The following is a 27,962-nucleotide window of genomic DNA, read 5'->3' as shown; positions in this document are numbered from 1 at the left end:
TGAAAAAGGTTTAATTTGAATCTAATTGAAAGCACACTGATCATAAATCCAGTGTGTCTTGTGGTAATGCGCATGCGCACATCGATGTTACGTTTCTTCTAAATCCGTCATACCTGTAGAAGTTTCATTTTGTGTGTTTTATTTCTCAGAAGTTCACGGTAAATTAAAAAAAATAGAAATAAGAAAAATCTAGTTATTTCCATGCAGTGTCCAGAAAGTGGTGTTGTTCTGCTTGTTGCCTAATGCAGATTAATGTCTTGTTTACAGTCTTAACTATATTGGAAACGACAAAAGTCATTTATGTTAATATGTTTGATTAACATAACAGCTTAATTAAATAAAATTTACCGTAAACTTCTGAGAAATAAAACACACAAAATGAAACTTCTACAGGTTTGACGGATTTATAAGAAATCTGCTGACTAAGAAGTATGTGACGTGACATCCATGCGCGCATTAAAGTAAAGTATGCGCATGCGCACATCTTACAATCACAACACCTGTTATTGACGTCAATCTGTGACGTATGACTCGGGCTTTGACTTTTCCGCCCGAAGATCACGTGATCAGCTGAGCCAATCACCTGCCTCTGATTGGTCTCATTTACATACAGATCTGCCTTCCAGGACGTACAGCTCCACCGCACCAGGGGCAACTCCTCCTCTTCCACCCGCGCCAGTTTCCTACCTTCCGCCTCCTCCGGGAAGGAGTAAAAAGTAAAAAGGCCTACATTCAAATACCGTATGTCAATAGGACTGTGACGTCACCTGCACCTGAATTAGCTCAGCTGGTCACGTGATCATCGGTTTTCAAAGTCAAAGCCCGAATCATACGTCACTGATTGACGTCACTGACCGACTCAAGCAGAGTCTTTGAATGTAGGCCCTCTGGGATCATTTGGTCACTAAATCTTTTTTACTTTCGTCTTGTAGGCTGACGTTTGTAAGAACGAACCAGTTAGACTGGATAGAGGATAGAAAAGGTTATCCTTTCTTTCTTTTACCTCTCTCTCTGTCTATCCCTCTGTCGTTTTAGATTGAGGTTTTTCGCATAGACTGAAGATGAGGGTTCGTTCACAAATTTTGCCACACCAGACGAAAAAGAAAATTTTTAGTGCCAGGGCTGTTTCATAAGACTTTGTCTTGAAAGCCCCGTACCTTAAGCCTCCTGCGGGAAGGAGCCTTTCTTGCAGGAAGGCGCCTCCTGCCGGAAGGAGCCTCCTGCGGGAAGGTGTGAGGTATGGGGCCTTAAAGACCAAGTCTTTAAAACGGCCTCGGCACTAATACTTTTCTTTTTCGTCTGGTGTGGCAACACTTGTGAACGAACCCTTATCTTCGGTGTATGCTAAAACCTATATCTAAAAAGATAGAGGGATAGACGGAGAGAGAGGTAAAAGACAGAAAGGATAACCTATTCTGACCTCTACTATCCGGTCAGACAGGTTCGTTCTTACAAATGTCAGCCTGCAAGACGGAAATAAAAAAGGTTTAATTTGAATCTACATTAAAAGCAGAATCTTTTCATGTAGATTCTGCTTTTAAGGTAGAATCTACATTAAAATATTCTACATTAAATATAATGTAGAATCCTTTATATATAAATAAAAACAATGCATCAAATATAATGCATCGTTTATATTTGATGCTTTATACATTGTGGTAATGCACATGCGCACATCGATGTTACGTTTCTTATAAGTCCGTGATATCTGTAGAAGTTTCATTTTGTGTGTTTTATTTCTCAGAAGTTTACTTTAAATTTGATTTAATTAAGCTGCTATGTTAATCAAACATATTAACATAAATGACTTTTGCTGTTTCCAATGTCATTACCATACTTTAACAAGACATTAGTCCTGTTTAGCGTCAGTACAAATACTGTTTTACTACAAATTTGGTCGGGATTTTTTGTCCCTATAGTTAATCTACCTTTTTAATATTTAATTACTTCTTTAGAAAACTGCACGGAATATGTCCTAAAACAAAAAGCACATGAATAACGCTGGATGCTGACCGAAGCTGTGTTAGGCAACTAGCAGAACAACACCTCTTGCTGGACACAGCTGAGAAATAAAACACACAAAATGAAACTTCTACAGTTATGACGGATTTATAAGAAAAGTAACATTGATGTGCGCATGCGCATTACCACAAGGTATGCTGGATTGACGAGGTATGACAGATTGTCAGAACAAATGTTATTCACGTCAATCTGTGACATGTGATTCGGGCTTTGACTTTGCCACCCGAGGATCACGTTACCAGCTGAGCCAATCAGGTGCAGGCGATCTCAGTCCTTTTTCCATAGAGTCTTTAAATGAAGGCCTGTCACTAAGTTTTTTTTTATGTAAGATATACACTCAACCTCAAAAGGACACCACATTGTTGATGTTATGTATTTGCAACATACACAAAAATGAACAGAACTAAAAAAACAAACCAAAAATTCTCAACACAAACAACCTAAAATGTATCGAGCGTTTAACGGTGCAACTTGAATATACAACTTAAATACTAAAAATAGTTCAGGGCAATTCAAAAGTTGTGAAAGTTTTCAAAAAAGAAGTCAGCTTTTGACTTGACAAGATATAAGAACTTATAAAATAACAATAAAAAAATAACTGAATAAAATTATGGATTATTTAAAAGTTTAAAGAAGCGACATTTGTCTATATGATATCTGGCTACTAAGAAATTATTTACAATAATCAATGTTATGGTCACTGATGAAAACACAAAATTTAAATCTTATGGTTAAATCTCTTAATAGTATTCCATGACTGCATATAAACTGCATTACATGCAGTATTTAAATGTAGGCCTTTTCATTTTTTCATGTCGTTTTGTAATGGTTTTCAAAGTGAAACATGTCAAATACAATAAGCCATCACCAGCTTTATATGAGCTGGTGATGAACTCGCTCCCTTACAGAGGGAGATCGTTTATATTTGATGGGTTTTACTTTTAATTGACAAGAAAAAGAAAAGAGGAAGGAGCAAATTATCGCAGAGGGACTATATTCAAGACTGCCAAAAAAAATACTGTGATGTAGATTTTAATATCTATTTCTACATATCTACATCTATGTCACATGTCATGTGACTATTAAATCTTAGTCACATGACACAGATTGCCTAAAATTTACGTACAGGTCTGGCCTCCAGGACGTGCAGCGCCACCGCAGCGGGGGCACCTTATGCCTCCTGCGGGAAGGCGTGAGGTATGGGGCTTTAAAGACAAAGTCTTTAAAACGGCCTCGGCACTAATACTTTTCTTTTTGGTCTCACGTGGCCACACCGGTGAACGAACCCTCATCTTCAGTCTATGCTAAAACCTATATCTAAAAAACCAGAGGGATAGACGGAGAGAGAGGTAAAAGAAAGGATAACCTATTCTATCCTCTACTATCCGGTCAGACAGGTTCGTTCTTACAAACGTCAGCCTGCAAGACGAAAATGAAAAAGGTTTAATTTGAATCTAATTGAAAGCACACTGATCATAAATCCAGTGTGTCTTGTGGTAATGCGCATGCGCACATCGATGTTACGTTTCTTCTAAATCTGTCATACCTGTAGAAGTTTCATTTTGTGTGTTTTATTTCTCAGAAGTTCACGGTAAATTAAAAAAAATAGAAATAAGAAAAATCTAGTTATTTCCATGCAGTGTCCAGAAAGTGGTGTTGTTCTGCTTGTTGCCTAATGCAGATTAATGTCTTGTTTACAGTCTTAACTATATTGGAAACGACAAAAGTCATTTATGTTAATATGTTTGATTAACATAACAGCTTAATTAAATAAAATTTACCGTAAACTTCTGAGAAATAAAACACACAAAATGAAACTTCTACAGGTTTGACGGATTTATAAGAAATCTGCTGACTAAGTATGTGACGTGACATCCATGCGCGCATTAAAGTAAAGTATGCGCATGCGCACATCTTACAATCACAACACCTGTTATTGACGTCAATCTGTGACGTATGACTCGGGCTTTGACTTTTCCGCCCGAAGATCACGTGATCAGCTGAGCCAATCACCTGCCTCTGATTGGTCTCATTTACATACAGATCTGCCTTCCAGTACGTAGCTCCACCGCACCAGGGGCAACTCCTCCTCTTCCACCCGCGCCAGTTTCCTACCTTCCGCCTCCTCCGGGAAGGAGTAAAAAGTAAAAAGGCCTACATTCAAATACCGTATGTCAATAGGACTGTGACGTCACCTGCACCTGAATTAGCTCAGCTGGTCACGTGATCATCGGTTTTCAAAGTCAAAGCCCGAATCATACGTCACTGATTGACGTCACTGACCGACTCAAGCAGAGTCTTTGAATGTAGGCCCTCTGGGATCATTTGGTCACTAAATCTTTTTTACTTTCGTCTTGTAGGCTGACGTTTGTAAGAACGAACCAGTTAGACTGGATAGAGGATAGAAAAGGTTATCCTTTCTTTCTTTTACCTCTCTCTCTGTCTATCCCTCTGTCGTTTTAGATTGAGGTTTTTCGCATAGACTGAAGATGAGGGTTCGTTCACAAATTTTGCCACACCAGACGAAAAAGAAAATTTTTAGTGCCAGGGCTGTTTCATAAGACTTTGTCTTGAAAGCCCCGTACCTTAAGCCTCCTGCGGGAAGGAGCCTTTCTTGCGGGAAGGCGCCTCCTGCCGGAAGGAGCCTCCTGCGGGAAGGCGTGAGGTATGGGGCCTTAAAGACCAAGTCTTTAAAACGGCCTCGGCACTAATACTTTTCTTTTTCGTCTGGTGTGGCAACACTTGTGAACGAACCCTTATCTTCGGTGTATGCTAAAACCTATATCTAAAAAGATAGAGGGATAGACGGAGAGAGAGGTAAAAGACAGAAAGGAAAACCTATTCTGACCTCTACTATCCGGTCAGACAGGTTCGTTCTTACAAACGTCAGCCTGCAAGACGGAAATAAAAAAGGTTTAATTTGAATCTACATTAAAAGCAGAATCTTTTCATGTAGATTCTGCTTTTAATGTAGAATCTACATTAAAATATTCTACATTAAATATAATGTAGAATCCTTTATATATAAATAAAAACAATGCATCAAATATAATGCATCGTTTATATTTGATGCTTTATACATTGTGGTAATGCACATGCGCACATCGATGTTACGTTTCTTATAAGTCCGTGATATCTGTAGAAGTTTCATTTTGTGTGTTTTATTTCTCAGAAGTTTACTTTAAATTTGATTTAATTAAGCTGCTATGTTAATCAAACATATTAACATAAATGACTTTTGCTGTTTCCAATGTCATTACCATACTTTAACAAGACATTAGTCCTGTTTAGCGTCAGTACAAATACTGTTTTACTACAAATTTGGTCGGGAATTTTTGTCCCTATAGTTAATCTACCTTTTTAATATTTTATTACTTCTTTAGAAAACTGCATGGAATATGTCCTAAAACAAAAAGCACATGAATAACGCTGGATGCTGACCGAGGCTGTGTTAGGCAACTAGCAGAACAACACCTCTTGCTGGACACTGCTGAGAAATAAAACACACAAAATGAAACTTCTACAGTTATGACGGATTTATAAGAAAAGTAACATTGATGTGCGCATGCGCATTACCACAAGGTATGCTGGATTGACGAGGTATGACAGATTGTCAGAACAAATGTTATTCACGTCAATCTGTGACATGTGATTCGGGCTTTGACTTTGCCACCCGAGGATCACGTTACCAGCTGAGCCAATCAGGTGCAGGCGATCTCAGTCCTTTTTCCATAGAGTCTTTAAATGAAGGCCTGTCACTAAGTTTTTTTTTTATGTAAGATATACACTCAACCTCAAAAGGACACCACATTGTTGATGTTATGTATTTGCAACATACACAAAAATGAACAGAACTAAAAAAACAAACCAAAAATTCTCAACACAAACAACCTAAAATGTATCGAGCGTTTAACGGTGCAACTTGAATATACAACTTAAATACTAAAAATAGTTCAGGGCAATTCAAAAGTTGTGAATGTTTTCAAAAAAGAAGTCAGCTTTTGACTTGACAAGATATAAGAACTTATAAAATAACAATAAAAAAATAACTGAATAAATTATGGATTATTTAAAAGTTTAAAGAAGCGACATTTGTCTATATGATGTCTGGCTACTAAGAAATTATTTACAATAATCAATGTTATGGTCACTGATGAAAACACAAAATTTAAATCTTATAGTTAAATCTCTTAATAGTATTCCATGACTGCAAATAAACTGCTTTACATGCAGTATTTAAATGTAGGCCTTTTCATTTTTTCATGTCGTTTTGTAATGCTTTTGAAAGTGAAACATGTCAAATACAATAAGCCATCACCAGTTTTATATGAGCTGGTGATGAACTCGCTCCCTTACAGAGGGAGATCGTTTATATTTGATGGGTTTTACTTTTAATTGACAAGAAAAAGAAAAGAGGAAGGAGCAAATTATCGCAGAGGGACTATATTCAAGACTGCCAAAAAAAATACTGTGATGTAGATTTAAATATCTATTTCTACATATCTACATCTATGTCACATGTCATGTGACTATTAAATCTTAGTCACATGACACAGATTGCCTAAAATTTACGTACAGGTCTGGCCTCCAGCACGTGCAGCGCCACCGCAGCGGGGGCACCTTATGCCTCCTGCGGGAAGGCGTGAGGTATGGGGCTTTAAAGACCAAGTCTTTAAAACGGCCTCGGCACTAATACTTTTCTTTTTGGTCTCACGTGGCCACACCGGTGAACGAACCCTCATCTTCAGTCTATGCTAAAACCTATATCTAAAAAACCAGAGGGATAGACGGAGAGAGAGGTAAAAGACAGAAAGGATAACCTATTCTATCCTCTACTATCCGGTCAGACAGGTTCGTTCTTACAAACGTCAGCCTGCAAGACGAAAATGAAAAAGGTTTAATTTGAATCTAATTGAAAGCACACCATCATAAATCCAGCGTTTCTTGTGGTGATGCGCATGCGCACGTCGATGTTACGTTTCTTCTAAATCCGTCATACCTGTAGAAATTTCATTTTGTGTGTTTTATTTCTCAGAAGTTCACGGTAAATTAATAAAAAAAATAGAAATAAGAAAAATCTAGTTATTTCCACGCAGTGTCCAGAAAGAGGTGTTGTTCTGCTTGTTGCCTAATGCAGATTCGGCCAGCATCCAGCGTTATTCATGTGCTTTTTTTTTTTTTTTTTAGGAAATATTCCGTGCAGTTTTCTAAAGAAGTATTACAATATTAAAAAGGTACATTAGCTATAGGGACAAAATATCCCGCGGAAGACCAAATTTGTAGTCAAACAGTATTTGTAGTAATAGTGCCGCTAAATGGGATTAATATCTTGTTTACAGTCTTAACTATATTGGAAACGACAAAAGTCATTTATGTTAATATGTTTGATTAACATAACAGCTTAATTAAATAAAATTTACCGTAAACTTCTGAGAAATAAAACACACAAAATGAAACTTGAACAGGTATGACGGATTTATAAGAAATCTGCTGAGTAAAAAGTATGTGACATGACATCCATGCGTGCATTAAAGTAAGGTATGCGCATGCGCACATCTGACAATCACAACACCTGTTATTGACGTCAATCTGTGACGTATGACTCGGGCTTTGACTTTGCCGCCCAAGGATCACGTGATCAGCTCAGCCAATCACCTGCCTCTGATTGGTCTCATTTACATACAGATCTGCCTTCCAGTACGTAGCTCCACCGCACCAGGGGCAACTCCTCCTCTTCCACCCGCGCCAGTTTCCTACCTTCCGCCTCCTCCGGGAAGGAGTAAAAAGTAAAAAGGCCTACATTCAAATACCGTATGTCAATAGGACTGTGACGTCACCTGCACCTGAATTAGCTCAGCTGGTCACGTGATCATCGGTTTTCAAAGTCAAAGCCCGAATCATACGTCACAGATTGACGTCACTGACCGACTCAAGCAGAGTCTTTGAATGTAGGCCCTCTGGGATCATTTGGTCACTAAATCTTTTTTACTTTCGTCTTGTAGGCTGACGTTTGTAAGAACGAACCAGTTAGACTGGATAGAGGATAGAAAAGGTTATCCTTTCTTTCTTTTACCTCTCTCTCTGTCTATCCCTCTGTCGTTTTAGATTGAGGTTTTTTGCATAGACTGAAGATGAGGGTTCGTTCACAAATTTTGCCACACCAGACGAAAAAGAAAATTTTTAGTGCCAGGGCTGTTTCATAAGACTTTGTCTTGAAAGCCCCGTACCTTAAGCCTCCTGCGGGAAGGAGCCTTTCTTGCGGGAAGGCGCCTCCTGCCGGAAGGAGCCTCCTGCGGGAAGGCGTGAGGTATGGGGCCTTAAAGACCAAGTCTTTAAAACGGCCTCAGCACTAATACGTTTCTTTTTCGTCTGGTGTGGCAACACTTGTGAACGAACCCTTATCTTCTGTGTATGCTAAAACCTATATCTAAAAAGATAGAGGGATAGACGGAGAGAGAGGTAAAAGACAGAAAGGAAAACCTATTCTGACCTCTACTATCCGGTCAGACAGGTTCGTTCTTACAAATGTCAGCCTGCAAGACGGAAATAAAAAAGGTTTAATTTGAATCTACATTAAAAGCAGAATCTTTTCATGTAGATTCTGCTTTTAAGGTAGAATCTACATTAAAATATTCTACATTAAATATAATGTAGAATCCTTTATATATAAATAAAAACAATGCATCAAATATAATGCATCGTTTATATTTGATGCTTTATACATTGTGGTAATGCACATGCGCACATCGATGTTACATTTCTTATAAGTCCGTGATATCTGTAGAAGTCTCATTTTGTGTGTTTTATTTAGAAGTTAGGGTATATATAATATACCCTATATATATATATATATATATATATATATATATATATATATATATATATATATATATATATATATATATATATATATATAATAATATATATATATATATATATATATATATATATATATATATATATATATATATATAGATAGATATATAGATATATATATCTATATAGAGAGGGAAGGTCGTCCGCACAGAAGGGGTCTCACTCCCAGAGGGAACGATAGCAGACATAGAGCACAGCTACAAGTACCTGGGAATACCACAAGCAAATGGCAACCTCGATGAGGTCACAAGGAAAGGAGCCACAGCCAAATACCTCCAACGAATAAGGCAAGTCCTGAGAAGCCAGCTCAATGGCAAGAACAAGATCCGTGCAATAAACAGCTATGCCTTACCAGTAATCAGATACCCTGCCGGAATAATTAGCTGGCCAATGGAAGAGATGAAGGCCACGGATGTTAAGACTCGGAAGCTACTAACCATGCATGGAGGGTTCCACCCCAAATCCAGCACCCTGAGACTGTACACGAGCCGTAAGGAAGGAGGCAGAGGACTAGTGAGTGTGAGAGCCACTGTCCAGGATGAAACATCCAAGATCCATAAATACATCAAGGACAAAGCCTCAACGGACGATGTGCTCAGCGAATGTCTCAGGCAATGGGGAACAGAGGACGAGGTGCTGGAGGAACCATCATGGGAAAACAAGCCCCTGCATGGGATGTACCACCGACAAATAACTGAAGTGGCTGATATCAGGAAATCCTACCAATGGCTGGAGAAAGCTGGACTCAAGGACAGCACGGAGGCCCTCATCCTGGCCGCCCAGGAACAGGCCCTAAACACCAGAGCAATAGAAGCTCAGATCTACCACACCAGACAAGACCCAAGGTGTAGGTTGTGCAAGGAGGCCTCTGAGACAGTCCAGCACATAACAGCAGGGTGCAAGATGCTGGCAGGGAAAGCGTACATGGAACGACATAACCAAGTGGCGGGCATAGTGTACAGGAACATCTGTGCAGAATATGGACTGGAAGCCCCGAGGTCAAAATGGGGGACACCCCCAAAGGTGGTGGAGAATGACCGAGCTAAGATCCTGTGGGACTTCCAGATCCAGACAGACAAGATGGTAATGGCGAACCAACCGGACATTGTGGTGGTGGATAAAGAACAGAGGAAAGCCGTTGTGGTGGATGTAGCAATACCAAGTGACCACAACATCAGGAAAAAGGAGCATGAGAAACTGGAGAAATACCAGGGCCTCAGAGAGGAACTGGAGAAGGCCTGGAAGGTGAAGACCACAGTGGTGCCTGTGGTCATCGGGGCCCTCGGGGCAGTCACCCCCAAACTGGAGCAGTGGCTCAAACAGATCCCAGGAACAACATCAGACATCTCAGTCCAGAAATGTGCAGTTCTAGGCACAGCCAAGATACTGCGCAGAACCCTCAAGCTCCCAGGCCTCTGGTAGAGGACCCGAGCTCAGAGGATGAAAGAGACCACCCACGGAGGGTGAGAGGGGAATTTTTTTTTTTTTTTTATATCAATAATTTTTTACATTTACTTGAAACACAGAACTATTATTTTTAATAAATAATGAACGCTGCGTTCATCTTGTCTGTTTTTTTTTATTTATCCAGGTTTCCAAAGCAGAACATGTCCCATTTCTGCCACTAGAGGGAGACATACACCTCTCCATTCTACTGTTAAAAGTTGAGAAAGGCACCGATAAAAGGACCTGCGGGAAATTCATTCTACTTTTTATTCACTATTGGAAGCAAAAGTCCATCATTTTCGTTATAAGTTCTAATAAATTTAAACTAGTTTTAAGTTTCAAAGGGCAGTTCTTTTGGAGATGGATCAAATTGACAAACTATAAATGATAGAGCAAAAACATTCTTCTAATAATCATTTTGCATTTTTTAAATTTTCTTTATAACACAGATAGACAGAATGCTGTAAAACAAGGGAGCGTGTTCAGCCTGCTGTCAGTGTTGACATTATTCCTTTTCTTTTTTTCCCCAAGTCATGTTCTTGATAATGTGCAAGAAAACACTTCCACACTTTTTATTAGCAATGCCCTCGAAATCCATTAAGATCTTTTCATTAAGATGTTAAGGACAGTATTTCACATTCTTACATTAACAAGTCCTTTTATTTCCAGTCTCTCGTCCTCATTATTATGCAAACAAATCCTCATTTCGGTTTTTGTAGCGGAGTATTTCTCTGAAATTACAGCGCATCGCATCACATCGCGCTGCAGTCGAGGCTCAAAGTCTTTTTTGGCTCGGTTTTAATTAGATTTGGAGCGACGTGGATTCTGTTTAACCGAATATGCGTCGGACCTGCCTTGAGATGAAATTTGTGTTGAATAAATTAACTGTTTAGAAGTGAGGCGCAGCCGGCTGCTACATGTGTCGACATTGTGTCTGGTCTAAGCCCACTGGCATCAGGCTGCAACTGAACAATAATCAGGATCTAATCTGCAAATGACAAACAAGTCATTTGTAAATGTTGTTATCTCAGGGAAGGATTTCATCATCTCTGAAGTATTGCTAAAAAGGCCACTCAGTCCATTAGTGAGACCGAATTGCTTCTAATACCTCAGAGAGATGAATTACACTGAGAGATGACTGTGTAACCAAAATAATGACTGTGTGTGGTTCAGTTACAGCAATAAAACAAAGGTCACTGACATCCCCATCCAGGACGCCTCATGGACATTAGGTAGTATTCACTGATGGAAGATAATTAAGTGAGATAACCCTTAAGGATGGTGGCTGATTGTTGTGGAGGGACTTTCAGAGGTATTTTGTATGTGCGTGAGCACATGAGCTTTGACTTGGCAGCAGACACAGGACAGGTGGATGCTCAGCCAGCCAAAGACCCGTTACTTGCTCAGGGGGCAGCAAACGTGTATGTGTGTGTGTGTGTGTGTGTGTGTGTGCAGGCGGTAATTACTTTTCTCTCCTTGTGTGCATGTTTGTGTGTACGTGGAGACGGGGGTGATTAGAAATGGGTGGCGGGTGGAGGTGCTTGTCAGAAGTTATCTTCCCATCTCATCTCATCATAGGCTGTCTGGCGGATTCCCTCGATGGCTCAACAGCCCGATGCTGCGGTGCTGCTGTCAATCGGGCCGTCAACGCCTGCAGAAATCGATGCCAATCTCCCTCGGTTTCTATTTTTAACTGAGGCTCAGCACCCGGGCCTTTGATAAGGATGCTACATTCTTTAGGCGCCCCCCCTCTTTGCTGTGGATGAGAATCCCCCCCCCCCCCCTTCTACCCCAATCACCTTTCCAACCTCTTTCTGAGGCCTGATAAGAGGAAAACACGATGGAGCTTAAAGCTCAGGCCTGCCCTGACAACCTGAAAAGGGCTTTTATGCTGGAGAAAATGGTTATTTTCAGCAGCGCAACAAGTACGAGTCTGACAGGTTAAAAATGGGAAACACAAGCCTGATTTTAAATGGAACCTTTGATACATTCAAATGACAAAATCATAGCTTTCATAGCTTTTGGATTTAATGCCTTTCATTTTGGGGTATCAGGTTAAAGGGCAGTCACAATATAAAAGGAAACGAAATCACTGAATAATGGTACTCATGTGAAAATCACTAAGAAAACCCAATTAGTTGACCTGGATTTTAATTAGGGGTTTCTAAGCAAAGGTGGCTAATCGCTACCCTTTGCATTTAGTGATGATTAGCATTTGCTAACTTCTCCCTTCCAAATTACAGTTGTGTGAGATTTTGTGTTGGTTTCTTAGACATCAGAATAAAACACATTAGATGTGAAAAAGATCAACGGCGACCGATACTTTTGGGACGCACTTCAATTATCGGGTGACAACGAGGCTAGTTTATTATTGCGACAGCGTCTGCAGAACCGAAGGTATTCAAATAAAAATAAACTTTCAGTGCCCGCAAAGGCAGTTTGTCTGTCTGTCCACGAATTGATTTAGTTTCAGTAAATCAATGTCAAACATCAGGAAAACGAAAACAAAGAAAGCAAAGGCCTACGCTGCCCCCTGTAACACCGGCATTAATATCTGTGGTGTTGTCTTCTCATTAGAGAAAGATAATACTCGTGGAATCTGCAGACCATTTCAACTTGGTTTCTTCAACTTTCGAACAACCTGCCTCCCCCCCTTGATATTTGACTTCCTCCCTTATTGTCAGTGTTTAAATCTCACCTTAAACAAATATCCGCTCACTGGCTTTTTTGGAGATTAGGCCTTCTGTTTAATTGTGTCGGTTCTTTGTTGCTTTCAATCGATATTTCCTAGCAGCCTCTTTTATCGACTTAGTGGATTACCAGGCTGAACTTGTTTTTATGGGTTTGTTTCAAAATGATAAAACTAAGTGCTCATGTCTTTTAGTTCGTCTTATTAATCTGTGTGTGCTTTGGTCAGTGTTTGTGATTTAAATGTACTACAGAGATTAAAAAAAAGATTTAAAGAGACACCATCTGCTAAAGGCTGGTGATATGGAACTTAAAAGCGGGCAAATAAAAGTTGGCAACAAAACACTGACTTACAGAAAGCAGGAAACCGAAGACACAAACAAGCGAGTGGTTTGGAGCAAATGGGAGGATAGCTAACAGGAGGATCTGACAGGCAGCAGGAGAAACATGGGGGTATATATACAGAGGAGGGAGATTGCTGGATAGAAGACAGGCAAGGTGATTTACTAATGAGAAACAGCTGTAAAGGAAGCAGACATTGAGGGAAACGCATGGGAGAGGATGGCAGAACATCTGCAGAATCACTGACTTTATCCGTTTTCATAATTATCAAAGTGGGAGTTGGGCACTGTTGACGGGTATGACCCGGGTAATGAGCAGTTTGAAACGGTGGTCGACCAAAACGCCTGCCTGGGCACCGGTTGCCTCATCAGGAGGCAAATGGTGCGTAACGACATTAAACATAAATTCAAAACGTATAAGTTAACCTTCTTATGGCTCGCTGAACTGAAACGCCTCCTGTTCGTCACAATGTTTGCTCATCTTGTGCAATGATTAGAAATTCAAATTCAAGGGATGTATGGTTGAGCATTTAACATATCAGTGTTGTGAATATTCACCCTTCTCAACAGAGTTTGTAGGAGGAGAACGTTTTCCGTTTCCTGAATATCCTTCTGAATATTATTCTTCCTCCAGTCAGCCACAGCCGGGAGGATGCCAGATTACTTTTTTTCCCCCCTCAATTGCACTGATTCCAATTTTCCGTTGCTTATTTGCATTTCTAATCAAGGTAAAGCGGGTGGTCAATGTGGACAGTGTAAACTTGGAAAGAAAAGTTTGCTGCAAATCAAAGAAGGAATTGGATTTGAAGTTCATGAGTTGGTGCTAAATTAACAGGCAATTTCAGTGTTTACTAAAGGGTCTGGCTCACATTTGAGGATAACATTTAAAACAAACTGTTCTCAACTATTTTCTAAACCGTCTCACTTCGACTAGAGCGCTGCGTCAAGATCCTTCTTGTGGTTTTTTTATTCAGCAGATAAACAAGAAAAACTACATAATTAAAGTTGTTTGAGATGTTTTGACAGGACTCCTCTGATTTCGGGGCAGACACTGCCGGTGCGGTGAGCAACAACTAGAGCATTATAAAACCGAGGGGCCGCCGATTTAACCTTTATGACGCCGAGCGTTGATGAAGAGCTGTGTGTTTCAGCATCGCATCCCTGAGTGGACGTTTAAGATATTAAAAGGTACATTTACAAACTTCATTTGTCATCTTTAACTGTATTTTTTTTTAGTAAACCTCGTCATGCTTCATTTTGTGCTTCTGTACTTTTTGGCCCCCCAAAAAACTTGCTGGCAGATCTAGATTTCAACATTTTCCTTCTAATTGGATGTTTTTGTGAAGGCAGGATTAATCAGCCGCGGGGTATTTAATGTTGTTTGGGCAGCTGAGAGGTAATACAGCCAAGCCATTAACATATCATTAAAGAGTCCTAAACACTGTAATTGCAGCCAGAGCGCTGACTCTACACTCTCATTAAGTGGACTCAAACAGTGGTCGTCTCATCGTGATGGGCTCCAGCGAGATGTAGCGTGTGTGTGTGTGTGTGTGTGTGTGTGTATGTGGGGAGGGAATCTGTGGAACTCAGCACGTCGTTGTCACAATGAGATCTCGGCAGGTCACGCTGTGAGAAGATCATTTCTAAAATGTCATGTAGACCTTTAAAAGGCACAACTTTTGTAAATTAGAGGCTGCAAAACAAGAACTCCAGCTGATTCTGCCCTTCCATTTTTCACCCTCTGAGTCGGACTTCTCCGGCAGCAGACATGCGTCGTGTCCAATGAAATAATCTGTGACGTGATAATCTACCAACCAAGTTCAAAGAAGCTGGAGAGAGCATAAAGAAAGCGTTAACTACGCATCACAGTTTACTGGAGTCCAGATGAGCCTGACTTTGCAGATATGACTTGAAATCACAAAAATAAACCCTAGAAGCTTATCTTGCAAAAATATGCAACCCACAAGCAGATCTTGTTGCTTTCCTTTCACCAATTTACAACAAGGGGCAGCTTAGTGCACAAATACTGACAAGGCTCGATTTTGGAAAGGAGAAAGAAAACTAAAGAGTGAAACTAAAGTTTTTCCAAAACCAAACCAAACAAAACACAGCCAATGTTTACAGTACCTGATTCAGCTCCTCCAGATTTACTATGAACGTCTTGGTTGCTTCCTTTTCCAGCCCGTAAGATTACGTAGACGGCAATGTTTTGGTAGATTTGCAGCCGATGGACCGAATAATGCTCTGCATATCGTTTTATAACTTCTCTCCGCTTTTAGTTTTGCTCCCTGACCCATCTGGTGGGCTGTTTGATGTTTCTGATGCATTCAAAAGTATTTTCAAGTGGACACCATGAAGCAAATAATGTCTAAACGCAATTATTTGAATTGAATATTGCTACATACCATCAGTGCATTACAAAATAAGGATGCTATGCTTGCAGCACCCCCGTAACCGTGCACAGATGACTCACGGCAGACAAGCTGAAAGATGGAGTTAACTCTAAAGCCAAGGATGACTTGCAGAGCTTTCAGAAGACTCTTTCACTTTCTTCTCTCAGAGATTTTGGACGGCGAAGCTCGCCTACATGCACCAGCTGCCTGTTGTCTTGGGGATCGCCTCACACGTCTTTCTTTTTTTTTTCTTTACTGATGAAATCAGAGGAAATCCACAGGCTGCCCTTACACGTTTTGTGTCTTCTCCGCTCACAAATTTCCAGCGACATGCCTCTCCTCTCCTCTCCAAACACTGGCACCGCTCCTCATTCCAATTAGAGGAAGTGCAAAGAGGTTTGTTGGCACGCAAGCGGTAATGAGATAATGCCTGAAATTTGGGAGAGTGCACAAAAGGGAATATGTAATTAAAAGACAAAGTCTGTCAAATATTGACACAGATGTGTCCTGTGATGTGGAACTGATGTGAAGGATGAGTCTACATAATTAGGCAGCTTTTCAGAATTTCACAGATTTCCCTATAAAAATGAAACTCCCCTAGTTCAGATAAAGAAAATAAACTTTTGAAATAAATTCCTTTAATCTGATTGTCTTGAAATATACATCTAATGTGACTTGATGTGAAAGCTTTCTAGTCAGATTCTGCGAATAAAAGTTTAGCTTTAGTGATCAATACATGGGATAGTATTTTATATCAAGCTACTCTGTAACTTTACTCTAAGCTTTAGAGGAAGAGCTTCATTCAGTTTATTCTCTGAACTCGACTAAAGAAAAAAGTTAAACGTAAGACTGGGAACCCTAATAAGAGGCAAAGAAACTAAATTTACACTATAATGATCAACAGTCTCTTTTAAATGCATCCCTAGCCATTTAACTTTTCTTTTTTGCAATTACAAATGAAGGTCTTAGACCCATTTGTATTCAGCCTCCTTCAGTCTGATATCTCTGCATAAACATCCAATAAAACCCAACCATCAGGCAAGGAGAGTTTTAATCAGGGAGATTTAAAGTAGCTATGGGTGAGCTGCAGAGATCGACGGCTCAGGGTGGAGATCCTGATGAGAGGACAACTATTAAACCAGAATAATAGCTCAGCAAAGCTGTGATGATTGGCTTTTCTTGTCAAAATCGTTTGTAAATGAATCGTTAGACCTTTCTTATGAGATTATTCTTCTCCTCACCAAATCAGTCCAGAACAAATATCAAGTGGAGCCTGAAATTTTAATGAAAAGTCACGTAGGGCGACGGCTGCTGCGACAGATTTCTGATTATCTTCCATTTCAAAGATATTAGCTCTTCAACAGATGTCTCTTCTCCCTCCTCTCTTCTTCCAGTTTCAGTGTGATCACTCCTTTAACTGGCCGTCCTTCGATCATTGGACCGATGTCTGTCGGGCCTTTCTGATACAATTCAGCAGCAATGACATATTGAGTTTTATTGTACAGTGTGACAAAAGTTATCAAGATTGTATCATATGGAGGCTGCACGGTGCGACATGTTCAGGCTATTGTTGAACTCTCAGTATTCACCAGGCTTCAGTTAAAATCTTCACAATCCTGGCCTTTATAGATGAGCGGCAAGAAGAAAGCATTGTTAAAAATCACAAGTGCAGCTCAATGTTCGCCACAAACCACAGTGGACGGCTGAGGCTCAGTGGGAAGAGAAGTCATCTTGCAATCTGTTGTGGGCTTAAGTCCCGAGGGTTGACCTTTGCCCTTTGGTAAGGCACTCAACCACAAGTCGCCTCCTGATTTGTATTTCAGTGTTTGAGTCTAATGGATGAGTTGCGTCAGATAGCATCTACCATGCAACAATTTAATCTGGTCAGATACTCAAAATGAATATTTTAGTCATTTTGCAAAACGTTTCGGCAGAAAAACTAGTTCTCCTTTCACAGGTGCATTCTTTCCAATTTGATAGATTGAGTCATTTTGCAAAGACACAAACAAGAACGTTAGTCTCTGAATGTATAAGCCTGGTTGTCTCAAAAGACTTTCAGCAAAAATATTCACTTAGTGGATCCAAATAATCAGGAAGATTAGTTTTATTGGTACCTACATGTAATACTGAAACATAGCTAAATGTGCAAGAAGACTCTTAATATTCTTTGTGTTGTTGCATTCCTGCTCACATTCTGTGCACATAAAGCAGATTGCTTCTGGTGTTTCTTTTCCCCCCCAACCCAGTGAGATTTGAGTTAAACTGCTCACCGAAAGAGTTTGTGATTCCTGTGCATGTTCTTTTAGAAGAAAAAAAAGGGGGGAGAGAATTATACCATCTGACAAATGAAAAAAAGAGATATACAGCAGGTTGAACTGGCATTATTCATAATTTATTGAGCAGTAGAGAGATTACAACTGGGAACAAATGCAGCACAGAAGACAAAAGAGCATTATTTATTACAGAAAAATCAAAGCAGAGCCTGAAGCAGGGTGGAGATAAAGTAGAACACCACTCATACATTAAACCTACTGTACACAAACACACTGCATTATTGCATCTGTCAGAGGAAAATCCCATTACACCAGAGTTGATGGTTTCCACCTGAACTTGAGGAATCGGCAACCTTGCGGAATCTGATCATGAGTCGTGGAGTCGCGAAAGCCGTAATTTGGAAAAAAAAAAAAAAAAAAGAGAACAGCTGTCAATATTAAAATGAGCCCAAGTGCTGCCTGTCTTATTTTGACATTTGAATGTGAGGTTTGCAGTCTGGTTGGATCATAACTGTGAAGCGAACCCTTGGGCGAGACGAAAAGACAGGAGCGATCTATTCAAACACAGCTTCCCCTTTATGAGCCTGTGCTGCTGTAAATAATGCAGGATCTTTCCCATAGACTTCATCACTGTTGATTCCCACCTTTAGATTCCCATGGACCCCCACAGGGTTAAAAATCGAAGCCTTCCTCTGCCTTCTTTAATGTCTTCCTTCTGTTCAAATATTCTCTCAGACCACCTCACGACTCAATAAAGCGGGGGAAAAAAAAGAAAAAAAAGCCCTATGTGGGAGTGGGAACCTGAAAAATAAATTAAACAGATAATGCAGGCAACAGAAACTTGTCAAGCCTCCCCTCTGAATTTTAGATCACAACATCTTACAGCTTAAAAAGAAATCATTAAACTTCGGCAGAACTTATCTAGTTTTCATCTCAAATTATCATGCATCTAAAATGAGCGAAGTAGTAATGTCCCACAACTGCAAACATGTGTCAGCTTCTTGTAATATCCAGGGATTAATAATTCAGCTCTTGGCTTCTGCCTGTTTAGACTTTATTCAGCTTGTGTGCGAGGAGCACAGGCTGGCAGCGTACTTCGCGGCAAACACAAACAGGGAGTTGACATTTAAACCCAAACCCTGCAGCACACGAATGAACCCACCAGCAGGATAATTTGAGTTTCTTGCTTAATTAGTTGACACCAAGTTCAGCCCAGGCGAAAGTTACTGCCGCGCCATTATTAGGGTGCCAGGATTTGTACATAATTTAGGAGGAAAATGAAGGGGGTTGCTCCGAGTTGATTCAAAGTTTCCTGCCTTGAAGTTTTAAAGGGATTGAGAAACTTATCAGGAAAGCTGGTTGGAAAAACATTCAAAATCTGGTGATTCAAGGTTGCAACTCCTACTATTTTGAGTGAAATGTCAAACGCTTAGAAAACTACGGTGAATTACAATAAAATCTGGCACTTCAGACTGTGGTCCCTTCAGATCTAACAAAACAGACTGAGTTGGCCTCCTGCTGGTCTCTTCAGACTGGGGCTTTTTCAAGGAACTCCCTGTTCAACTTCTGCACCAAGGTGATTCACAATGAGTCAGCCAGCGCATTTTAAAAACAGATCTTTTGTTGCATCTGTGTTGTCATCATTAAAGGTACAAGCATCTCAGTCACAAGAGTTTTTGCAATCCTCATTTTTGGTTTGTCAAGAAATACAATGCAGTTTTTCTGTTGTCTTGTCCACTCAGACTCGAATGTATTTTAGCCACAACACTTTACCATGGCCAAACATATAGGATCAATGAAACCACTTTTCTACATTACAGTTTAAATGGTGATTTTGCACGTTTTCAATCACTCAGCTTTGAGACAGTTACAAAAAAAGATTTGGTTAAAAAGGTACATTCAGTGACAATCAGAGATGTAAGAGCTCAGATTTTTAGAGCGAAAGGAAGATTTTAGTGGATCTGAGTGATTTAAAACTAATCAAACTTTGAGTGACATGCAAGATCCTTTTTAATAATTTTCTTTTTAAAGAGAGACTATACACTGTAACCACTAGAAACACTATCTGAAGTCCCTTTCAACGTATTCTGGGTAAAACATACAAATAAGCATTATAGACATATTAAAAATACGTCATATAGAGTCCACAGTCAACGATGCGAAAGTGACGCAATGAAAAAAAAAAAAATCACAATGTTCTCTTGAACAGCTCTAAAACTACAGAGGTATGGAACTGATACTTTATAGACGAGTAAAAAAGTTTGAAATAATAGTTTCACAATTTGGTGGCTCCATTATACAACAGGATGTACTTTTGCAGAACTTGTTACTTTCCACAAACTTCATGGTACGTTCCTGAAACGTCTGTAGAAGTTACCTTCCCAGAATGTAGAGATCACTGTCTGGAGCTTACCAAGTGTTTTTGGAGAACATTTTTGAAACTATTATTAGACTCCATGAAAGTTACATGTTTATACCTGGTAAATTCAGCAAAGTAACTTCTAAGTTCAAGAAAAATACCAGATAAGCTACGACTCAGAAGTATCTTAGAAACCAATAAATACCTGGTAAATAATGGAAAAGTGTCTGATGGAACGCTTACTTTCCAGAATTTAAAGGATGGACTGTAATATGTTGCGCTACAAACAGTGTGAAAACCTTTTAGTGCTGTTAAAGAGGGCTATGAACCTTTTCTGCACAACTTAACAGGGAAACGGCAAATATATTCAGACATTATTGAGTGACCTACCTGAGAGTCATTTTATTTCGAAAGTGGTTTTGAGATCTTTCAAGCTGCAGTTCTGATCGAGGACCGCAGGGCAGGGAAGTGAAGAAATTAATATTGAATTGGAGACACAAGCAACCAGCATGCAGCTGGGGAAAGTAGGTCGGTTAAGACAATTCTGCACCGAGAATTGATTTTTCAGCTGTGGATTTTTCCAAAAATAATTCAAATCTATAGTTTTCGCTCCAATTTGGGCCAGACTGCGACTCCGGTCTAAAAACAGCCCCGCTCCTCAGTGAGGTCCCCGAACTATATTTAAACCCTGTGTGCATTCGGGATAATGGGCAGGACATTGATGTGAACATGGCAGCTGTCATAGCCACAGGAAGCTCTCTGCATGTGTTGGCCAGCGTGTCGAGCACTCACCGCGTGTTTAGTGGCTTCTACTCCTACATGAACCCATCTACCATCACGTAGGAATAAAAAGCCATAAGACACAACAGCAATCTCACAGGAGGGAGGGGAAAGTGGGAAGGAGGAAGGAATACTAATGGAGGAGTCCACATAGCTGCAAAAGGAGGGAGTTGTTCTCCCAGCTGGAAGGAAGAAGAAGGCTGGAAAGTGATCCCCAGGAAGCATGGAGAGTGGTTAAGGAGAAAGTTAATTTCTAGTGGAAAGGACAGAGGGGAAAGGAGAGAGAGAAAAGGAGTCATTCATGAGGCAACGCATGATTATTCAGAAGGCCGTGTTCCCTGTTTGTCTTTTTCTGTTTGTTAATGTGCAGCAGATGAGTTTGGACTGCAGGCGTTTCTCGTTTCCTCTGTGTGTAAGCAATATTTGATGCGTTGAAAGCAACCTGCCCAAACGATCCTAATCAAAATCCATCTGCTCTGGTTCCAAATGCACACATTTTGCAGTCAACCTGCCATGTTTCCAAAAGCTCGTTTGGATGAAATCCTTGTATTTACTCAGACGGTTCGCAGTTAGATTTATGCTTCTTAAAAACCAACCTACTCTAATTAATATCCATTTTATAGTCTGTGCTCACTTGTCTCCTGCACAAGAGAAACAGGGATGTTTGCATGCAAAAGGGGTTACAGTATGAGGGTGTGCATGCACAAGTCAGGCACATCCAGATAAATATGTATGACTCCATGGCAGTGGGTTTCCTGCTCTGTATGCTAATGATCTAATTCAAGTTTAATTTTGCAACATAGGTACGGTGAGGGTAGGGAGGCGGAGGAGGGCTGACGCACCAGTGAATGACCTCATGAGATAAAGCATTGGCAATGAGGTAAAAGATTAAATCTCATTAATCTCACTGCAGCTTTCGATGAGGACCGCAAAGACTGCAGCTGATGATACAGGCCATGAAATATACAAGATTTCATGGCCTGTGAAATATGACGTGACGTTCATCATATTTTACCAAGTTCAATGGATATTTGGGAGGAAATGGAACAGAAATCAATAAAAAGAGACAGAGGAAAAAAAGAACAATCGGAAGAATGGAAAGTATATTCAAAGGCTTAAAAAGTCAACTCATAAGCACATGTTTTAGATATCGGTAATTTGGATGGATCAGCTGCATATGTTAATAAAGAAGATCAGATTGACAATAAATGCCACTTGTTGCATAAATCTATCAGTCATATTGACGTAATAAGCGACCGCGCATATGATATGTTGGTGACATGTCGATGTGAGATACAACTTTTCAATTAAAATGCAAATTACCAAGTTTATTAATTAGGCATTTTACTGATTTGATCCTAAATTAACCTCAACCAAACTACGCTTCTTTTAAAAGGTCAGGAGTTCATCATTATTAATCCAGTAACTGATTAATCTTTCATCCCTTTGTGTCAAATTTATATATTTGCATATCATTAGAAGACTATACAGCTGTAAACCAGACAATAGTTGGTTTATACTGCGCTTCCAAGAGATGAACACAACTTTGTGCAATGGCTTAGATTTAGAGGTTGATAAAATATGCATGTTTTCACAAGCCAATGGGATGTGTGGCTTAAACGACAAGGGATTCTACTGAAAATTGTCAGGAATTGGGCTGGAGATTAGTGAAAAACAACCAAAGTAAAGTAAGAAGCCAACTTAAACACCCAAAAAAGCCCGACTCCTTCCTAGAAACAGAATATAAAGAAATAAGCTACCGCCTTACAGCACAGCACTGTACTTTCCCTGAAGTGTGTTTGGTGAAAACACTTGTGTTCGAAGGTTATGTCTCCGGCTCCAGCTGTCACAGGTCTCGACATCAACTCCTTGATGGAGGCTGCAGCAGAGGAAAGAGAAAGAAGAGTGGAGAGGTGAGACATGCACGCGCGAGAACTCAAGATGAGAAATGAAATCTTTATTACTGCACTGCAGCTGGTTATTTAATGAGACAATCCTGCGGGTTGGTTATTGAATTAAGGATCATTATGAGTTGCTGGGATAACAATGCACAGCCTGGAAGAAATTGTTGCCTTGCAGTTTAGGCTGCCAGTCTTTAAAGGCTGTCTGTCTTTAAAAAGTGCTTCTTCCTGAGAAAATCTCAAGTCTTAAAGAGCTCCCGCTGGGATTTTCGCAGCTCGCTGACACTTACAGCTTCAAAACAGACATTAACCACAAACCAATTATGTCGAGCAGCAACTACTTGTTGATGACTCGTGCAGTTTAATGCGCCTAATGAAAAGTTAATAGCAAGCATGCTCGGAGATTTCCGCACCTGCTACCACCTCTCCACTGAGGTGAAAATTGTTGACAAGCCAGCAGTAAAATGGAACAGTGTTTTGGCCAAATTATTCAAACCATCCGCTGGATCAAAATGGCTCCGGCTTTCACTCTGTCATCTAAAAACCTTCTGGGAATCATTCGGGGTAACCCTCCACACAATGAGCTGTGACATCTTCATTGAAAAATGATTGATTGGGCTGCAGGGAGAGGGGGCCGTTTGAGAAACGGATCACTCAAACAGTCAAGCTGTAAAGGCCCAATAATATGATGAATGGTCTATTTATGTAACAGATGAGGAGAGACTTGCATGGAGATTAAAACGTTTAGGTTTTTTGACGTGTTCCACTCAGAGTGAATGGGTTAGAAATTTGAATAATACGTCTGTTCTCCGTCAGGGAGCAAGTTGGAAATGAATTTGGGTCGCAAGAATGCAGCGTGGCTCATTTGTCACCACCTGCGTCGGTGCGAGAGGAGAGCAAAACGGTTCTAATAGATTGTGACGCAAGCACACTTGTATGAACTTCCTGTCCAGATGAGTCAAAGAAAGGCCACTTAAGGGCACAAAAGCAAACATTGTGTAAATATCTGATTAATTGATCTAAACTGTGGAAAAAGGAGCCACATTAAATCATACCAAAATTGCTGTGGCAAATAGTTTTTCCTCACTTGAGGCAATTGTGCTGCTGTAACCATGCATCATAAACGGACCATTTAACACTTACAACTGCAACTGTATGTAAAGATAAGCCACTAATCACTTAACTAAACAATGTCTCCATGGATCGAGGGAGAGTGTTGATAGAGTGACCCAATTTTTCACACACAGCATCTATAATTGATGCGCAATAGATGCAGCCGCCTCAGATCTGATAAGGGGCTTTGGCTCTGATGGATATCCAGATAGGCGTTTGCGGGGGGAACAGATGTAGAGTCGTGCATCAGAGAGGGATGGGGTTGCCGGTGATCGTTTCCACCCTGCAGCGAACAAAATAGCCCTCATATATCCCTGTAATCTGCATTAGTGCCGGAGCACCAGCCAGGAGACAGCACAGAGGGGGATGAGTAATGGGGCTACTGCTGATTTGGCAGGGCTATATTACACCTCAAAATCTGAGGCATGCCCAACTGGCGAGAATATGAAATGAGGTTGTCACAAACGAGCATCATCCTTCCCTACTGATAGCTGTATTTATTAGACGGTGATAAACCCGAAAACATGCTTCAACTTGAAAACTAATTTCACTTTATTTTTATGGTTTAAACAGTTTAAGGAGCCGAAATAAAATAACTGCTTCTGCAGAAAGAAATTTGTTATGTTTAAGTTGTTCGCTCCATCACCTTATAGTCCATTATATAGTGATTCAGTCATTTGGTGGCATTCAAGATTGTAAGTCTTATATACTCTGGCGTTTGGTGGTGAAATCTCCCTGAGCACAAGAAAAAAACAAAAAAACAAAACAGACATTGCACTTGAGATTAAAATAGACGAACAGAAACTTTGAATTGACATGACATCAACAAACAAGTCCAAAGTTTTAAGATTTAAGTGACAAAGCTGGTCCACAATATCTGGATAGACGTTAGTTCGCAAGATGCTAAACTTTAGCAGATCAGGACTTAACATAGCATGAACATAAAAATCAGACTTAAACTTGGACTTAAACTTCCAATATGTTGAGCAGAAGTCTTTGAGGCAATCAGGAAGTTGAAATATAAATATATCTCAGCCTATATTTGGAAAAAATAAGCATCCAAGATATGTTTCTTAACTGAATAGTTGAAGATATTCTGCCTCAAATCAGGAGTAGCAGCATTACTCCAGACTTGAGGAGTATACCATTTTCTTTCCGTTCCCTGGAAGGAAAATGGTAACCTTAGTGACTCAACTATCAATCAACCTGCCAGCTCTACCCCGCCATTAGTGGATCATCAAGTAGGATCTTGGTAGTGTTGTCAACATTATGTCTAACCAATATGCATTCATGAACCAGAATGACATATGCCATCTATACACACACTCATTGCTCGTCGATTAGCACCAGGAATAGTGCAGACAGGTCCACATTAGCTCTCTGGTCCTGGAAAAGGCATTTCACCAGATATGGTGAATATCCAAACATATGGCCACTTTGTGGGTGATTTTCTATTAGATATGCCCAAACTTTTGACACAAACAAAACTACAAGAGGTTAGAGGCCAAAAGATTTGAAATAAATGAACAAGATATCAATAAAGTTTTTCAGTTTCAGATGACAAGTGATTATGTATTGACAGAGTCAACACTTACACTTTCCGAAGCTACACTTCAGATAGTCACATACTGAGAGCAACTGGTTAGCACTTGAGGCGTTTCAATGCCACATAATACGAATTCATCACCTGAGGTCCTATGGCGCCTCTAGTGGCTAAAAATAGATTTTAAATCAAACTTTTATGTCCATATTCTGAAAACAGATTATATTAATTAGAGTGAATCTTCAGCCATAGACAGTTAAATTAATCTCAGATTAAGTAGAGTGTTTTAGTGTAGCAGTGTATGCAACATGTAATTAGGATTATTAGTGTGCCTACACAGTGCTTAGCAGATATAACAAGTGTTTTGGAAGCCAAATAGAGAATACATATTCTAATAAGTCAGCATTTTAACTAACACTTAGGTACAATTTTTCAATTTGGAGGAGAGTTAATGCACAAAAAGTGGAGAACACCTCCTGGAAAATGCTGCTTTGACAAAAATGAAGCCTATTAAGGTTTGTGCAGATGCTGTAAAAACACACAAGCATCTAATGAACCTAGAGAAACTCAATGAGCCAAAGAGACTCTTATTAGAAAATTGATGAATGTTTGCAAAGGCTTTCAGAATGATTTTCTCAAGGATTATGCGCTATACAGAGAAAACCAAAGTAGTGCTCCGCATTAGTTTTTGTGTAAGCAGTAACACAAAATGCATACAGAAAAGATTCATAATAAGCTCTACGCTGCATTGTTGCTTCACAGTGCCATGTATTAGAGGAATTGAATTTCGAAAATAAATATCAAACTTGACGATTGCCAGTGCTTTTCTGAGCAAAATGAGTCACCCAGAGTTAGAAAACAAGCCTCCTGAGGGAAGAAAAAGAAACAATTGACAGATTCTGTAGTCGGGAGTTTGAACTCAAATCCAATTTCAAGTCTGAAGAAGCTGAAAGGCACCAATGCCAAAAAAAGATCCATGTGGCTTTTCCTTTTCTATGGCTTCTTGAAATATTTTAGGAATGATTATAGTCGTTTTTCCAAGTAATACTTTTCAGCTGCCGAACAGGAAATGATGGATATCACAACTATTTAGAAAAAGCTCTTCTTCTGCTTGTTCATTTTAAATAAGCATAGATCAGATGATTTTCTAAATCCCCTCCATTTTTCTCTAATATATTATTCACTAAAGGACTCTCACATTTGAACTAGCAGTTTTTGTCCAGGACTCCGTATGAATGTGGGTTTACAAACGAACCAACGCTTCTCTGGCATCAGTTACTTGCTGCTCTGCAACTCTGCCTGGCATCAACATAAAAAAGCACAGAGCCAGCAGAAAAAAATTAACATGGCTGCCCAGCAGCTACGGTGGAGAAAGGATGCTTAAGTACAAATAAAATAATGAAAAATAGCTAATTACATGGTGCACCCCAGAGGGAGAAGGCATTTATTTACCTCCCATCTCTGCAATGCTCGTTGTGGAATAAGCTTTTATAGGCGTTTTTTCTTTCCAATAAATGGTACTAATTGAATGGGTAAATTTCGCCAAACCAACTTTGCCTGTAAAATAAACATCAGAAATTGTCCCATTATAGTTAAATCTTTAGTTTTAAGGGCATAAAGTAGCAGCATATCCCAGGCACAGTGTGAGGCATTAAAAGCTTGTAATGGCTTGTAACAGGATATGCTTACTTGCCATGTGAAATTAAAGCATAGATATTACATCCCTCGGGGCCAATCAAGGAGTTATGTGCGTATTCTGCTGGGATACTAATATACTATGAACTGTGTTGTTTCTCTGTGCATGAATTTAGTTTAATTTGCTTTCATAATTCATAGCTTCCCACATTAATAAATTGCGGTGAGCGCTTACTTCTATTTACAATTAAAATATCTAATATACAAAACACACTGCTCAAGGAAGACTATTTTTTCTCTCCACTCTGCTAATGTTGTTATTTGACTCCACACTGAATGGAAATTTGATTATCGGGAAGAGACAGATTGCACGCTGCAACATAACAAATGGTGCGAAATCATCAACTTATTCATCAGACGAGAGCAAATTGTTTAATTAACTCTAGCGCTAGGAAACAACATATGGCGGTATTCATTCTGGTTCTTGGAGTGATGTGCAGCACGGCTGTCTTTACTCTTACCAGTCAGATTTCTGTCTTTTCACAGAATACACCATGCTTTCTGAATGGGTTTTCATTATCTATGTGACAAA

General features: G+C 39.8%; 1 long non-coding RNA gene across 2 annotated transcripts in view; it reads right to left on the bottom strand.

Annotated features, from left to right (window-relative positions):
• Window positions 1–18,136: 18,136 nt before the first annotated feature.
• Window positions 18,137–27,962, bottom strand: part of LOC148152492 (uncharacterized) — a 58,902-nt gene continuing 49,076 nt past the window's right edge. For both annotated transcript variants that reach the window (XR_015762178.1, XR_015762179.1), the window contains one exon: window positions 18,137–23,057. This is a non-coding gene — a long non-coding RNA (uncharacterized LOC148152492). The remainder of the gene's footprint in view (window positions 23,058–27,962) is intronic.

The sequence above is a fragment of the Poecilia mexicana genome, unplaced genomic scaffold, assembly GCF_051168715.1.
Source record: "Poecilia mexicana isolate PSO_F unplaced genomic scaffold, ASM5116871v1 scaffold_23, whole genome shotgun sequence".
Classification (NCBI taxonomy): domain Eukaryota; kingdom Metazoa; phylum Chordata; class Actinopteri; order Cyprinodontiformes; family Poeciliidae; genus Poecilia; species Poecilia mexicana.
The sequence above is the reverse complement of the archived record's forward strand: the minus strand, read 5'-3'. Positions and strand labels throughout refer to the sequence as shown.